Genomic DNA, 16,590 nt, shown 5'->3' on the forward strand with positions numbered 1-16,590 from the left:
GTCCTGGCAGCGGACGACGACATTTTTCGGGAACTTCTCCCCCTTCGGCAGCGTCTTTCGTTTGAACACCACGTAGGGTGGCAGCTTGCGACCGTCAGCCGTGCAGGATAACATTACAGTCACCCGCGTTTTTTCGTTTCCAGTCGACCGCACGATAACTTGCCTGGAGCCTTTTTGATGCACCGTCAGCGCCGAGGGCATATCCAGGTAGACCGGCGTCTGATCCGCGTTGCCGATCTGGCCCAGCTGAAAGGGGACTGCCTTTCGCAACACAATTATGTACCTTTGAAAAGCCACGAGGTGCTCTTCGTAGCTCTCTGGTAGCTTCTGGGAGATCGACGTACGCCGACGTAGGGAGAACCCAGCGCGGCGCATGAAGCGAGACACCCAATGCTTGCTCGCTTTGAAATCCTCCGGCTGAATGCCTTTGTCTCGAGCGATCTCCCTTGCCTTCGCTTGTAGCAGCTCGATGTTGACAGCGAGATGTGCAGCTCGCTGCTCCCGCACAAAGTCTGTGAGTTCTCGTTCCACGTCAGGAAATGCTCCATTTTTTGGTCCGCGGAAACTTTTTCGCTGGCCGCTGCATGCAAAGAGGGCTTCCTTCTGCTTCCGCCAACCGCGAATGCTCCGCTCGTTGACTCCGAACTGCCGCTCCGCGGCACAGTTGCCGATGGTTTCGGCAGCAGCGATAACTTTTCTTTTAAAAGCAGCAGAGTACTGCCTGCGCGGTCCTGACATGGCGTAAAATCACAGGAGCAAAATCGAGGCCGTCATTATGGGCACCAAGTTGAAGCAAAGGCCACTGACCAACTGACCAGTTAAGACTAACGCCGCTAACACTACCTAGCGCAGAAGCGCGCAGACAGCTGATGATGATGATAGCACCGCGCTATGCCGAAACCGAAACTGAATTTGGGCCGAAAATTCTTGGGACCCGCATATAGTACGGGGCCGAAATTTCGCACCCTAAAATCTAGAAAAAAACCCCGGGCTATACGCGGGTTTTTACGGTATTCTTTGTCACCAAGTGGCAACTCCTCCTTGTTGCAGGGAGGCAACAAGGAGAAGTTGTTGGACTTTATCAGCATGTGAGATGAAACATAGCTGTTTAATTACACTGCCAAAACAAAACAACGATCTCGTCAGTGGCATCACTCGAGTTCACCACCACTGTCTTTCGTAAGTGGCGATTGCGTCTGAGCAAAGATCCCATGCTTCCTCAATAGGTTGGCAGGATACTTTTTCGACTTAGGAATACAAAAGCTGAAGCATCATATTCAAAAGTGTGTAAAAAAGACTGGCAATTATTTTGAAAATAAACAAAAGTGTAAAGTTTTTCAACAGTGTATTAATTATTAACAATAACCAGTGTTTCCTATTTGTAAAAAATGTGGGAACCTCATGCTTGGTATAAGCCTCCTAAATTAGATACTGGAGAATATTCTTCTGTCATTGGTATACAGTCGAGCCCACATAAAACGGCCCCCACTAAAACGAATTTTCACTTGAAGCAAACGATGCCCGCGTGACCGTGGAAATGTACATTGTTTCAATGGCACAAAATCGCACTTACGTTTGCACCACTGATAAGTTACAGCGAAAGATTCGGCGCTTTGGCGACTGCCCGGGAAACCATTTCTGATCACCAATAAGCCCCCGGCCAGGTGCCCATAGATTCTTATTGTTAAACGCCTCCGCACCTCTGTAGTTGTCGCTCTCCCCGACCATTTTTGTTGCGCATTCCTCCGTCTTTTGTCTCCCTGCTACTCTTAGCACCCTGCATCGCCAGACGTGGCCCGTGTTTTCACACTGCCACCGATCTTTTGCTGGAGCAGTCAACCAACTAGTATCTCCTCAGTTTCTCACTGCTGGTTTTTTTAATTGTTGGCGTCGCCGGCAGGGAATAACCAGACCATTTGTCAACATCTTCGGCTGCCGACTGTATTCGATCGTCTGTGTTTTGTCTGAATCGATGTCGTATCTTTTCAGTTCGATTGCTTGTACTACCCCACCGATATTGATCATTCGCAATTCTTTCCATTTTTAGGAGCTGTTCTCTCTCTCTTCGCACCCCACAGGGGCGCCTGCGTGAGTAGGCGTTTGGTGTGTAGCAGCACCACGGACCCGAGCTAATGGGGGAGTTTTGGCTCCCTTCCACACCTAGCCGTGCGTAGCTGAGCCGTGTCTGGGGAAAAGGGGATCCTGGGGGTTGAGCCGACGCTGGGTGATTGGACCTTTAAGGCCCCCCGGACGAGGCAACACACCCCTTTGGCCCCGGCTTCACGTAGACGGCACCCCTGGGCTGACCCACCCAGGGGAAATCGGCAGTCACCTTTTCCTATCTCTCTCTTCTACAACTTCGTCTTTATCTCTCTCTTTTTTAGTCTGTCCTGTCTATTTCTCTCTTCTGTTTACTTCCAATTTTCCTGGTGGCAAGGTTTAACCTTGTGTAATTACTCAACCTTGAGTAGTTATCCTGGTGGCAAGGGTTAACCTTGTGTAATTACTCAACCTTGAGTAGTTATCTCTCTCTTTTTTAGTCTGTCCTGTCTACTTCTCTCTTCTGTTTACTTCCAATTTTCCTGGTGGCAAGGGTTAACCTTGTGTAATTACTCAACCTTGAGTAGTTATATTTGGTTATAATGGCAATGTACGGCTGGCGTCTGCAGCCTTATGCTATTAAGTGCTTCAGCGTCCCCTGGTTGGACTCCATGGTGGGTGGTCGCCATTGCTGTTGAAAAAAAAGTACACTACTATGGGAACACCTGCATTTCCCCGTCTCCTAGATCGTCTTCCGCTTAAGAGGGGACGCACCGATGAAATATCAATTTTCAGCCAACCCAGACAATGCTTTCCAAAATTCCATGTTGTGCACAGCGAAAACCCAACAAAACAAGCCAGAGCCATATCTCCATTTCTTGTTGCTAAATCTCTGACTGAGGTCTTTGGCCCAGGATACAAGGTTACAAAGATGGCTAGCGGAGACCTTCTCCTTGAGCTGCCTGAAAAACACCACTATGAAAAACTTGGCAGTCTCGTAGCATTTGGTAATATCCCAGTATTTGTTTCACCTCATAGATCAATGAACACCTCACGCGGAGTTGTTTCAGAAGCAGACCTTCTTGAAATGTCTGAACAGGAACTGCTTGAAGGGTGGAAAGAGCAAAATGTCACGGATGTGAAACGAATCGTCATCAGACGCGACAACAAAGAAATACCTACCAAACATTTAATACTCACTTTCGCATCTAGCACACTGCCTTCATCTATAGACACAGGCTACATCAAACTCTCTGTCTGTCCCTACATTCCAAATCCAAGAAGGTGTTATAAATGTCAACGATTTGGTCATGGCTCGCAGAACTGCCGGAGTCAGGAAACTTGTGCAAGATGTGGTAGCCACGGCCACCCATCTGATAACTGTGTTACTACGCCTCGCTGCGTGAATTGTGATGGGCAACACGCCGCGTATTCGCATTTGTGTCCTAACTGGAAGAAAGAAAAAGAAATACTCACTCTTAAAGTCAAAGAAAATATCACATTCAAAGAAGCAAGACGAAGAGTGTCGCCATTTTACGGCGCAACATATGCTGATGCGGGGCGTCAGGGGGCAACGCCGCACCAGCCCTCGCCACCCCTTCGGCCAGCGCAGAGCGAGCCATCGGCTGTGGCGCCTGCCCCCAAGGCGGCAGTAGTTCAGTCTACTCCGCCTCCAAGCAAATTGAGGCCAGAGACTCCAGGGTCCTCTGGTCTCAAGGCCTCACCTCACCAGGCGAGGCCTAAAATCCGAACCACCAGCTTGCATGTGCGGGCATCCAGTGCCTCTGAGGAGGCAATGGATACAACGGTACCCTTAGTACCGAAAGAGCGGTGCGCCTCCTTGGAGCGCGCCAAGAAAAATAAAAAACCAATAACTGGGCCGGACGACCATCCTGCCACCTGAATTAACAATATCACTCTAACACAGGATACTCTCTGTACACACAGCAGCATCTCTCCTTTAATATGCAGACAGAAATATTACAGTGGAACATTCGAGGCCTTCTTCGAAACCTCGATGACTTACAAGAACTCCTCCATGGACACAATCCTAGAGTGCTGTGTGTACAAGAGACACACTTAAAACGAACAAACACAAACTTTTTACGTAACTACGTAATCTTCCGAAAAGATAGAGATGATGCCATGCCACCATCCGGTGGTGTAGCGGTTATAGTTAGTCAAGGTATAGCATGTACACAATTACCCCTTCAAACTTCCCTCGAGGTGGTGGCTGTCCGAGCAGTTATTCTAAACAAACTTGTCACAGTCTGCTCTTTGTACATACCTCGGCACCACCGTCTTGAAAAACTTCAATTCCAGTCTTTAATAGACGAACTACCTGAACCTTATCTGGTCCTTGGGGACCTGAACGCACATAATGGTCTGTGGGGTGACTCTCGCTGTGATGCACGAGGTCATCTCATTGAACAATTCCTCATTTCATCAGGTTCTTGTCTGTTGAATAGGAAAGAGGCAACATACTATAACTTTGCCAACAAAACTTACTCTTCCATAGACCTCAGTATCGCATCTCCTTCACTTGTACCAACACTTCAGTGGAAAGTCATAAATAATCCATGCGGAAGTGACCATTTTCCTTTAGTTTTGAGTACACCAATAATATATAAATGTCCTCCACATGTTCCCAAATGGTTGGTAAACAAAGCCGACTGGGAACAATTTCAAAAGATTACTCACTTAAGTTGGACTGACATATGCGGATTAGGCATAGATGAAGCTGTGCAGTACTTCACGGCTTTTCTTACTGACGCAGCAGCCAAGTGCATTCCACAAACATCTGGACTGCCCGGCAGACGACACGTCCCGTGGTGAAACACTGAGTGTCAGAATGCGCGAAAGGAACAGAACAGGGCATGGAGGTTGCTGCGGAACTCGCCGACAGCGGAAAACCTTGAGAGCTTTAAGAAAATGAAATCTCGAGGCAGGAGATCGCGTCGGCAGGCCAGAAGAGAAAGCTGGCACAAGTTTTTGTCAGGGATAAATTCATATACACAAGAGGCTAAAGTCTGGAACATGGTTCGTAGGGTAGCAGGAAGACGAGTACACTCACTCCCACTCGTAAACACACAGGGTGACAGCCTGGAAGATCAGGCAAACTTCCTCGGTGCACACTACGAGCAGGTGTCTAGCTCGTCACACTACACTGAAGCTTTTCAAAGATACAAAGCACAGATAGAAAAGCAGAAACTAGAATTCAAGTGCACAAATTACGAGGCATACAACCACTTTCAACTTAGCTGAGCTACAAACATCACTAAACTCTTGCAGTAATTCTGCCCCAGGCTATGACGGTGTCACATATGAAATGTTGAAAAACCTGCCGCTCAAAACGCGAAAAACTTTACTCTCTCTATACAATGCTATCTGGCTTTCAGGCACCATCCCTGCTTCCTGGAAAGAGGCTATTGTTACCCCTATTTTGAAACAGGGCAAGGACCCTTCCTCAGTTTCAAGTTATAGGCCCATTGCACTAACTAGCTGCCTTTGTAAACTTTTTGAAAAAATGATAAACCGCCGACTTTTACATTTCCTTGAAACACACAATCTGCTCGACCAATTTCAGTGTGGGTTTCGAAAGGGTAGCTCCACCACCGACCATCTGGTGCGTATCGAGGCACAGATCCGAGACGCTTTCGTCCACAAACAATACTTCCTCTCAGTGTTTCTCGATATCGAGAAGGCCTACGACACAACATGGCGTTTAGGCATATTAAGAGACTTGTCTCACCTGGGTGTGCGCGGTAGAATGCTTTCCACAATCGAGAGTTACTTGTCCAATCAGAAATTCCGTGTCCGTGTGGGCAGTATTCTCTCGCAAACATTTGTCCAGGAAACAGGCGGGCTGCAAGGTGGTGCACTTAGCTACACGCTTTTTCTCATCATAATGAATTCCTTGCGTTTGTCTATTCCTCGCAATATGTTTTATTGTGCATATGTCGATGACGTCCAGCTTGGCTTTAGATCTTGTAATCTAGCAATGTGTGAGTGGCAGGTTCAGTTAGGTTTAAACAAGGTCTCCAAATGGGCAGAGGAAAACGGATTCCGACTGAACAAAAAAGCACGTGTGTCTTGTTCTCCCGAAAGAGAGGCATGCACTCAGAACCCGACATTGAACTGAACGGTCAACGTCTGTCTGTTAATGCGGAACATAAATTCTTAGGCTTAATCTTGGGCAACAAGTTGACCTTCGTACCACACATAAAGTATTTAAAAATGAAATGTTTAAAAGCCATGAATGTTATAAAAGTGTTGTCACGTACTACGTGGGGTAGTAGCAGGCAATGCCTCTTGAACCTGTATAGAAGCCTAATTCGCACCCGCTTACATTTTGGGGCCATTGTTTATCAGTCCGCGACCCAAAGTGCCTTGAAGATGCTGGATCCCGTGCTCCGTTTGGGCATCCGCCTTTCTACGGGTGCTTTTCGCACCAGCCCCGTAGAAAGCATTTACGTTGAGTCAAATGAGTGGTCGCTTCATCTGCAAAGAACTTACATGTCCTTTGTATATTTCTTTAAGGTGAAAGCAGACAAGAAGCACCCCTCATACTCTACTATTAATGATTTGTCGAGCTCCATCCTGTTTCAAAACAGGCCTTCGATGAGGCAGCCCTTCTCAGTTCGCCTGAAGGGTCTAGCCGAGGACACTGGAGTGTCACTTCAACACAGTTTAATGAATCCTGTAGCATACCTGCCACCGTGGCAGTGGCAGACTATAGATTGCGATGTGTCTTTCCTAGAAGTTACTAAACATGCGCCTATTGCCCTTATCCAAACATACTTCCTGGAACTTCAACACAAATACACACGTCCTGAGTTCTTTACAGATGCCTCTAAGTCTAACTCCTCTGTGTCCTACGCTGCTGTTGGCCCTTCCTTTTCGGATGCTGGCCCTCTACATCCAGGCACAAGTATCTTCAGAGCGGAAGCTTACGCGATACTTGTGGCAACTAAACACATCAAACAATTACAAATACAAAAATCAGTAATTTATACAGACTCCCTCAGTTTGGTAACGGCTCTGCACAGTCCTCAAAAACAAAAAACCCTGTCCTCGTCTCACTTTACTCCATTTTATGCACACTCTACACACTCAACCAACATGTTGTTGGGTGATGGGTGCCAGGGCACCGTGAGATTCAAGGCAACGTCATGGCGGATCAGCTTGCTGCATCCGTCCACGAAAGCACGGCCACTACACCCATATCAATCCCGGCCCTTGATCTTAAGTCGTCTCTCAAACGAAAGCTCAGGGACTACTGGCAGAGCAAGTGGGATAGACACATACAAAACAAACTACACGTTATCAAGCCACACCTTGGCCATTGGCCACCAGTATCAAAATCGCGTCATACAGAGGTAACATTAACGAGGCTCAGGATAGGACACACATACACGACACACTCATATCTTTTGTCCGGTGGCGATCCACCATTGTGTGACAGATGTGGTGAAGCACTAACAGTTCTTCACATTTTAATTCGGTGCAAACAATTGGACACTCTAAGAAAACAACACTTTTCATTACCCTACCGACAACATATACCTTTACACCCTGCAATGTTCGTCGGCAGGGAACCGCTTTTTAGTCATAAATCATTGTTAGCGTTTTAAAAGAAATTCATAGTTTTCATATCATATACCCGGGCATTCCGTAGCCTGACCTTTCCAGAGAGGCATTCGCTGCGGTGGCTACACAACAAAGCACTTGCCTCACGGCCCTTGGACGCAAGGGTATGAACGAGTGAGGCTCTTGTGCTAATGCTATACATGTCCACCATCGTTTTTATTATCACCAACTTTTGTCATCTATTCGCACCACAAACACCTTTCGCGGCATGGTCATGATTTTATTACTTGTATGTCTTTACCCGCCTTACCGCGAGGAATTTTATGGCCCTTATACAGCCGCTAATCACAATCATTGTCCACATCTCTTGTCCCATGAACTGGCGCTCTTTGGCCATCAAATGGCCCTTGTGCCAAAAAAACACCATATATCATCATCTCTCTCTTCGCACTCAGCTTACAATGCCCTCCCCACGCACTCGAAATCGTAAAAACGGCTGTTACACGGAACGAATTATGAATTATCGAAGTCGGCGGGGTCGCGCACGCTTGCCGGTGCCACAATGCGATACTTAGACCTCTGCGCACGCAGATAATTTTTCCAAATTTTCCTACACGCGAGTTGCGCATTTTTTGGACCTTGCAGGCAAGCTACCTGATCTGCCTTCTTCTCGCGTGTTTTGGTTTTCAAGGTCACCTTCTCACCGTATGCTTCCTTCTCTTCACCCTACCGCAACTCCACCGCCCATCTTTCGCAAGTTTGCACTTCTCTTTTATCGCAACTGCTTTGCCTGTCTCCAATGCTCCGCGATGCTAGCCGCACTCACTCGAATTCAGAAGTTTCATTTTCTGACTCTAAATGGGCCCTGAGCAGTTGCGTCCTGGCTTCTATGTCGCACATGCGTGTCTTGCTTGTTTTTGGTATGCGTGTGTGGTCAGAATTGTGGACTGGAGGCCTTCCACACTTTTTTCTGCCGCTCAAGAATACGTCGGAAGTGTGCCTGGTCGGCTTGGGCGTAATCCCTGTACTTAAGACTTATAATAGGTGCCACGTTGTGGAGCACTTGCTCATATCTGTTGACTGTCTGGCAGCCAACTTGCCGCTTCGAGTGTGCCTGTATTCAACTGTGAAGATGGTGATAGCTTCGTGGGTGGAGGTGACAGCTTCATGTGTGCGAAACTGCTTTCGCAAGGCTGGCTGAGGACCCGATGCCGATTTTGAAGCTTTCATACAGGACCACTCCAGCGGTGATTTGTGGCAGTGTGTTGTTGACTCTGACATGGGAGGGTGAGCAGGACACCTGTTGCGATGATTTCATTAAGCCGACACTGCAGAATCGTGCAGGTGCATAGGTGAGGGCATTGTGAATGAAATCGCTCCAAGAGTGATTTAGAGGAATCGCATGGTGAGGATGACAAAACTTTGTGACCAGTGCCCACAAGCGTGCTTGTAGCAATTGGCTACTTCAATAGTCTCAGGCAGCTTGTATATGCCATGGCCCGGGCCCTAATGAAGAGCACGCTGCTGCTTTAAATAAACTACGAGGCTATCCTTATGGCTTCTACTCTTCGAAACACTTGCATAATAGACTTTTTGGGGAAGAAAAATTGTGTTTTCAATCGCAACTTTTTCAAAGCTGTGTTTCATTTATACTACGTACTTCAGGATACAGCAAACGGATGCCGCATCACGCTCAGGTTTGTTACAAGCGGGCTCGACTGTAACCATAAATCAAAGACATACTAACAGCTTTGTCGCTGTCATATAGCATTGCTTTTTATACACCTCTCATGTTATGTTCTCGAAACATTGCAACAGTTCGTTCACAAATGTTGAATGTGTATTTGAATGAATTCAGGAAGTTACTGTTACAAGATTGGAAGAGTAGAAGCTTGGGCTGGTAGGTGTCCCATCTCTGTTCTGTTTTCTGTCCCATCTAGTGTGCTTCACTTTAAAGTCTGTGGCTTTGACTGAGGCAAATTAGTGCTTAGAAAAATGCTCTCACAGCCCATAGTAAAAAGAGGCCAACACATGCACTGCTCCATAGGGTATACAGTCGAACCTTTTTATAAGAGACACTGATATAAGAGGCAAATGGTTATAAGAGACACCAATGTGCCTATAGTAAAATACGGGTTGTTAAGAAAACACATACACGGTACTAAACTTATAAGGGACATCTCATATAATAGGCAAGAACTGCTGCCCGAAGGATGCCTCTTATAAAGGGGTTCAACTGTATATGTGCACTTAAACGTGGGAGCGTCGGTCAACATCACCTGTTGCCATTACGGCGAGTGCGGAACATTCTTTATACCTGCTCGCATGACGTACAATGTTGGCGTCACGTGCTACATCATGCCAACAGGCAAAAAGAGTGTAACTCACCAAAGTAGTAACAGGCAGCGCTCACTGATGCTCTCACAATCAAATGCACATAATACCTTATGAAATGGATAGAGAGATGACTGCCACCGTACCTCAAAGCATCGAACGCGTTATTCGAAGGTTGCAGGTTCGGATCCTGTCGACTAGTTATCTTTTCGTCCACTTTATTTTCTTCATATTTACATTACAATTACAGTAAACTTCGTTTAGGACAAACTCCAAGGGACTACGATCATTACGGTCAGAAATTCGTCTTAGCAGAAGTGCCCTCAAAAATCAAATGCTAACATTCCAAGTACGCCCAAATATGTTGCTTGAAAGCACTGAATAAAGTATACTTATAATGCGGAGGAAAGGAACAAGAAAAGCATATATTTGGCTCAGCTTGACAAAAACTATGCTTTCGAGTAGAGTAGTTAGAATAACCTAACGAGTACTCAATTTCGCGAGTTCATAATGAATATGCTCATGAATAAATGGCTGCCACACTTTAACAATAAATTTGTAGCACGACCCTGTTTTGACAATTAGAAAAAGGGAAAGACAAGCATAGTTTTCTTTCAAAGAATGGGAAATTTATTCTTCTGGCTGCTGCCCATCTGAGAGGCTGTTTTACTGGCTTGGCTATTATTCTCAAATACGCCTTCATTGCATTATGCTACCTTGACAAGGCCAATATACGCCAAGTTACTTATGGAAGTCTCCAAGCTTTTCTTTGAGGTTTGGATATTTTCTTATTTTCAGGCCGCAGTAACTTTTCATGAACGACATGCAGCTGAAGATTTACGTTTACACTACTCGCAATCACAAGCCTCGTGCACACAAAAATGACATGAGGCAGCTATATTTAGTGTGCACAATGACCTTCCTTTGTCGTACACTTTGATAATGAAAATGGCACATCATAATTTCCTGCATTTTATAGTTAACCGATACGACGTGCACAGGTCCTATGAAAAACAACACAAACTTACCACAACATGTGCCCAGGTGCTATTGTGTGACTCCTCTGATGGGAGTGCTAGTGCTATGTGGTTATGGTTTCACGTGATTACAATGCACAGAAAATTTTTGTTCCCGTTTTTCACTTTCATTTGGCTTTTTTGTGCTCCCCTTCCCTTGCTTTTCCCTATCTAGCTAAGCTCTTCTGTTCTCTTCTGTTCTTCTGTTCTCTACTGTACTCCAGTTGAGGAACTGAAGAACATGAGGAGCATACAAAAAGGCAAACCCTTTTTGATGCTTTCTTTGCTGATAAAGCCAGTTCTCCACCTACATGCTAGGGGTGAGGGGGATACCAGCTTTAAGCGTTGACCTTTATTTTCCACTAATCTCGCTTTGTCCCTCCACGCCTCAATTTTCTTTCGATTTGCTTTGAGTCTTTGTTTTAGGAAGCTTTTTTTTTCTTTATTTTGCTTTCTCTTGTTTACCTGAATGCCCCCATCAAGACTATAATGTTCGTTGAGCTGAATCCCCGCCATTGTGGGACGCTGTAACAGTTCGTCTTAGAGGGCCACTCACCAGGCACCATACCAAATTTTTGTTAGACCGTGGAAGTTATTAGGTGCCCGATGAGGAACATTTTACCAGAAAAAATTTTTGAATCGGTTCATTACGAGCTGAGAAAACTGTTCTTCTGAAGCGGCGCAAAATGAATATGAGAGGAGGCGAGCTTCAAACCCTTGCCGCTCCTCCACATAGCCTTCGCAAGCCAAATCTCTTCCCTACCCTATCCGGCATCGGACCAAGAGGTCATGTGCACATGACGTGCTCGAACAAGCCCAACCTCTGTGGAAGCGAGCGGCATGTTTTTTGAGCAGCCTTGTTTTGAGGTCTACTGCCTGTTTCTGCAGGGTGGTTTGGAAACGCTGGCTTAGACGCGGTAGAATAGATGAGCACAAAGAGTGCGCGAATGCGTAGGAGCGTTCCACGGCTGTCGTCTGCTCGATGCGCTGACCGCGGGAACACAAACGCATGCAAAACGCCGGCACATTAGCCCCGCATCTCGTTGCAATTCACGAAGAAAAAATGAAAAAAAAAAAGAAGACTCACATTTTCTTATTGCATCTCATTCTTCATCTAGAGATTTCTTAATCTCTTCAAGCAACAAATACATAAACTACGCATTGTCATGTTAAATAATTTTTGCCATGTCACGTGCCACTGTTGGCAACATCAGAGCACAGTAGTCTAAGTAGAGGACGAATGTCACTGCATTGCCGTGCACGTAGGGCAATTCATACGCACACGTCATGCCCTCATTCTGTGGGTGCACGCCCGCAAAAGGAAGGGGGAGCAGCGTTCATCTTGAAATTTGACCCATTTCCGCGGCATGTAGCATTGTAAATTTTGGCAGACGTGATTATTAACGCCTCATCTACGCATTGCGCATGTTAGCTCAAAATTGTCAAACCTGGTGAGTGGCCCTTCAATAGAAAAGGCCTATTACACAGTTCGTCTTATGCTGATTTTTTTGTCGCATCGAGTCTAAGGGAAACCAAACAAACACTCCCGTATTGTTCGTCACTGTACTTCTAATAATAGAAGTCTTCAGCGTATCTGGCGACTTCCGAAAGCGGGGAGCACTCAGATGCATCAGGGCGGTACGGTAGTATAGTGTCGAGGGGGTGGGAAGGTTCGCGGCCGTACAATAGAAAGAACGGAGAAAAACCGGTAGTCGCTTGCGTCGCGGTGTTATAAGCGAAGGTAACAAAGGGCAATACAGCGTCCCAGTTAGTGTGGTCGGAGGAGGTGTACATCCTCAGCATGTCGCCAAGTGTGCGGTTGAACCGCTCAGTAAGACCATTTGTCTGTGGATGGTATGCGGTAGATTTCCGGTGGATAATGTTGCATTCAGCGAGGATAGCTTGGATGACCTCCGACAGGAACACTCGACCCCTATCACTGAGTAATTCCCGCGGAGCACCATGGCGTAGAATGAAGCTGCGGAGAATGAAGAGTGCAACTTCGTGGGCGGTCGCTGCCGGTAGAGCTGCAGTCTCAGCGTAGCGTGTCAGATGATCGACTCCGACAATAATCCACCGGTTTCCAGAGCTACTATATGGGAGTGGGCCATAGAGGTCTATACCCACGCGGTCGAATGGGCGAGCCGGGCACGGCAGCGGCTGTAACATGCCGGTAAGGTGCCGCGGAGGTGTTTTGTTCTGTTGGCAAGTGGTGCAAGACTGAATGTATTTCTGCACAAAACGATACATTCCTCGCCAGTAATAGCGTTGGCGCAGCCGTTCGTAGGTTTTCAGGACACCTGCGTGAGCACTTTGGGGATCTGCATGGAAATTCATGCAGATGTCAGAGCGCATATGAGTTGGGACAGCAAGGAGCCACTTCCGACCACCAGGCGTGTAGTTGCGGCGGTACAGAATGTTGTCACGTAAGGAAAAGTGGGCTGCTTGCCGGCGTACCGCTCTCGTGGAAGGGACAGAAGATGGATCGGTAAGGTAGTCGACTAACAAGGCAAGGTATGGGTCTTTACGCTGCTCCGAAAGCATGTCAGTGCTGTCGAGTGGTGACAAGGTGGTAAAAGGGGGTGACACAGAAGCCACATCTGGTGTTAATGGCGATCGGGAAAGTGCATCGGCGTCCGCATGCTTGCGACCGGAACGATATACGACACGGATGTCGTATTCCTGCAATCGAAGTGCCCAACGGCCCAGACGTCCGGACGGGTCTTTCAAGGTGGACAGCCAACATAGAGCGTGGTGGTCTGTGACCACATCGAAAGGACGGCCGTAAAGGTACGGGCGAAACTTCGTAAGCGCCCAGATTATGGCCAAACACTCCTTCTCTGTCACGGAGTAATTCAATTCAGCCTTCTTAAGAGCGCGACTTGCATAAGCGACTACGTATTCGGTTTGGGTACCTTTCCGTTGTGCCAAAACTGCGCCAAGACCAACGCCGCTTGCATCAGTGTGAACTTCTGTGGCAGCAGTGGGGTCGTAGTGGCGAAGAATAGGTGGCGAGGTCAGCAGGCGGCGCAGCTGGTGAAATGCGTCGTCACATGCAGGTGACCATGCAGATATACCTTTGCTGTTGGAAAGCAGACTAGTCAGAGGTGCAATGATGGACGCGAAGTTGCGCACGAAGCGACGAAAGTAAGAGCAAAGACCAACGAAACTTCTTAGGGCTTTCAGTGATGTGGGCATGGGGAAGTCAGCGACAGCTCGAAGCTTATCGGGGTCCGGAAGAACACCGTCTCTTGTGATGACATGTCCCAAGATGGTTAGTTTGCGGGCTGCGAAGTGGCACTTCTTGGTGTTAAGTTGTAGGCCTGCAGAAGCTAGACACGCCAGAACCTCGTGGAGACGACGAAGATGTGTCGGGAAATCAGCTGAAAAGACTACGATGTCATCTAGGTAACACAAGCAAGTTTTCCACTTGTGGGCCCGCAATATGGTATCTATCATGCGTTCAAACGTCGCAGGCGCGTTGCAGAGCCCAAATGGCATGACTTTGAACTCATACAGGCCATCTGGCGTTACAAAGGCTGTTTTAGGGCGATCACATTCAGCCATTGGCACCTGCCAATACCCAGAACGCAGATCCAAGGATGTGAAGTACTCGGCGCCTTGTAAACAGTCAAGAGCATCGTCTATTCGTGGTAGCGGGTAGACGTCTTTCTTTGTAATCTTGTTTAAGCGGCGATAGTCCACGCAAAATCGAACGGTGCCATCTTTTTTCTTGACCAGAACCACGGGTGACGACCAAGCGCTTTGAGAAGGCTGTATGACTCCACGTTTAAGCATGTCATCTACTTGCTCCGTAATGACGCGGCGCTCTTCGGCAGAAACGCGGTAAGGACGCTGTCGCAGAGGCGAATGTGAGCCGGTGTCAATAGTATGAGTGACAGTCGTGGTGCGGCCCAAAGCAGGTTTCTGAAAGTCGAAAGAAGAGCGAAACTTGTTAAGGAGAGCAACAAGTTGGCTGCGATGCGAGGGGGGAAGGTCTGCGTCAATAGCATCGTCGAAGGCTGGTGAGCTTGATGGCTCAGACGCCTGAGTGATTGCGGCAATCTGACATGGCGTTTCGTCGGGAAGAATAATATCATTGATATGGTCGACAGGTTGCACATATCCTAACGTTTCACCACGAAGCAAGCCAATGGGGTAGTTGCAGTGGTTGGTAACCAGCATTACGGTTAAACCAGACGCAATCGTAAGAACGGCAAATGGGAGCACGATGCCCTTGCGTTCAGTAAAAACAGGGGATGGCGTAAATACCACCGTGGCGTCAGGTTGCGCCACACATGAAAGGCTAATAGGGACTGAAGCTTCCGGAGGCAAGGTGATGTCGTCGTCAGCGATGAGTTTGCAGAGCAGTGGTGAATGGTCGGGCGATGGAAACTCACAATTTGGCACTAGGGACACTTCCGCACGGCAACAATCGATGATAGCTTCATGACCTGATAAGAAATCCCAACCCAGGATGAGGTCATGAGAGCAAGATGGTAGTACGAAAAATTGGACGATGTACAAAACGTCTTGGATGACGACGCGCGCCGTACACACAGACGAGGGCTGAATGCGTTGCGCGCTAGCCGTGGACAGCACGATGCCACAGAGAGATGTGGTCACTTTCTTCAGTTTGCGACAAAATTTTGCGTTCATCACAGAAACGGCGGCCCCAGTATCAATTAACGCTTGTGTGGCGACTCCCTCAACATTGACATCAACAACATTTCGCGGCGAAAATGGAGGCCTTGATAATTGCGCAGAAGTTGCAGTTCTTGCCTCTGGAACTGCACTGATTAGTTTCCCTCCTCAGGAGGTGGTCTACGACGCATAGGAGATGGTGATCGGCGACGAGGAGATGGGAAACGAGAAGTTGATGGGCGACGATCCGAGTCAGAGTGCCTCTGTTCGTATGCAGACGAGGTGGCCTGCTGCGACGCATAGGTAGGAGTTCCAAAGGAGGCGTACGCAGGTGTGGGACGGCGGCGGCAGTAGCGTGCAATGTGGCCAGCGATGCCACACGCGAAGCAGATAGGACGGTTGTCATGGGTGCGCCACTCATTAGATTGACGGAAAAAGCGAGGTGAGGGCCTGTAAACCGGTGGCGCTGCCGGAGGAGTTGGAGCCGATAAGGCGACTGGATGCGGTGGGGGCCGCGCGACCACAGCTGCGTAGCTGAGAGGTGAAGGCGGCGCAGTTGGTGCGTAGCCAGCAGTTGAGAGATCAGATGGCACCGAAGTGCACGGGTAAGAGGCCGGAACTGTAGGGAGTGCATTGCAAATTTCAGTCCGTATGGCCTGCTGCATATTCGAAGGGAGGCTTGTCGTGGGCGCGTCACTATGCGGCAGCAGGGAAAGCTGTCGGGCGACTTCCTCCCTGATGAAGTCTTTAATCTGGTTCGACAGAGTTCCTTGGTGAACGTTGCCATTGGCGAGTGCGACGGCCGAGATGGAATCTGGTGATGGAACACTCTGTCGGGCGATGGAACGCTGACGACGCAATTCATCGAAGCTCTGGCACAGGCTTACGAGGACCGCCACCGTGGTCGGGCTCTTCGCCAGCAACATCTGGAATGCGCCATCCTCGATGCCTTTGAGAATATGTCGAA

General features: G+C 47.9%; 1 protein-coding gene across 2 annotated transcripts in view; it reads left to right on the forward strand.

Annotated features, from left to right (window-relative positions):
• Window positions 1–16,590, forward strand: part of LOC119175892 (BRISC complex subunit Abraxas 2) — a 100,633-nt gene that overhangs the window by 15,028 nt on the left and 69,015 nt on the right. The window lies entirely within an intron of this gene.

Source organism: Rhipicephalus microplus, chromosome X (assembly GCF_043290135.1).
Source record: "Rhipicephalus microplus isolate Deutch F79 chromosome X, USDA_Rmic, whole genome shotgun sequence".
Taxonomy (NCBI): Eukaryota; Metazoa; Arthropoda; class Arachnida; order Ixodida; family Ixodidae; genus Rhipicephalus; species Rhipicephalus microplus.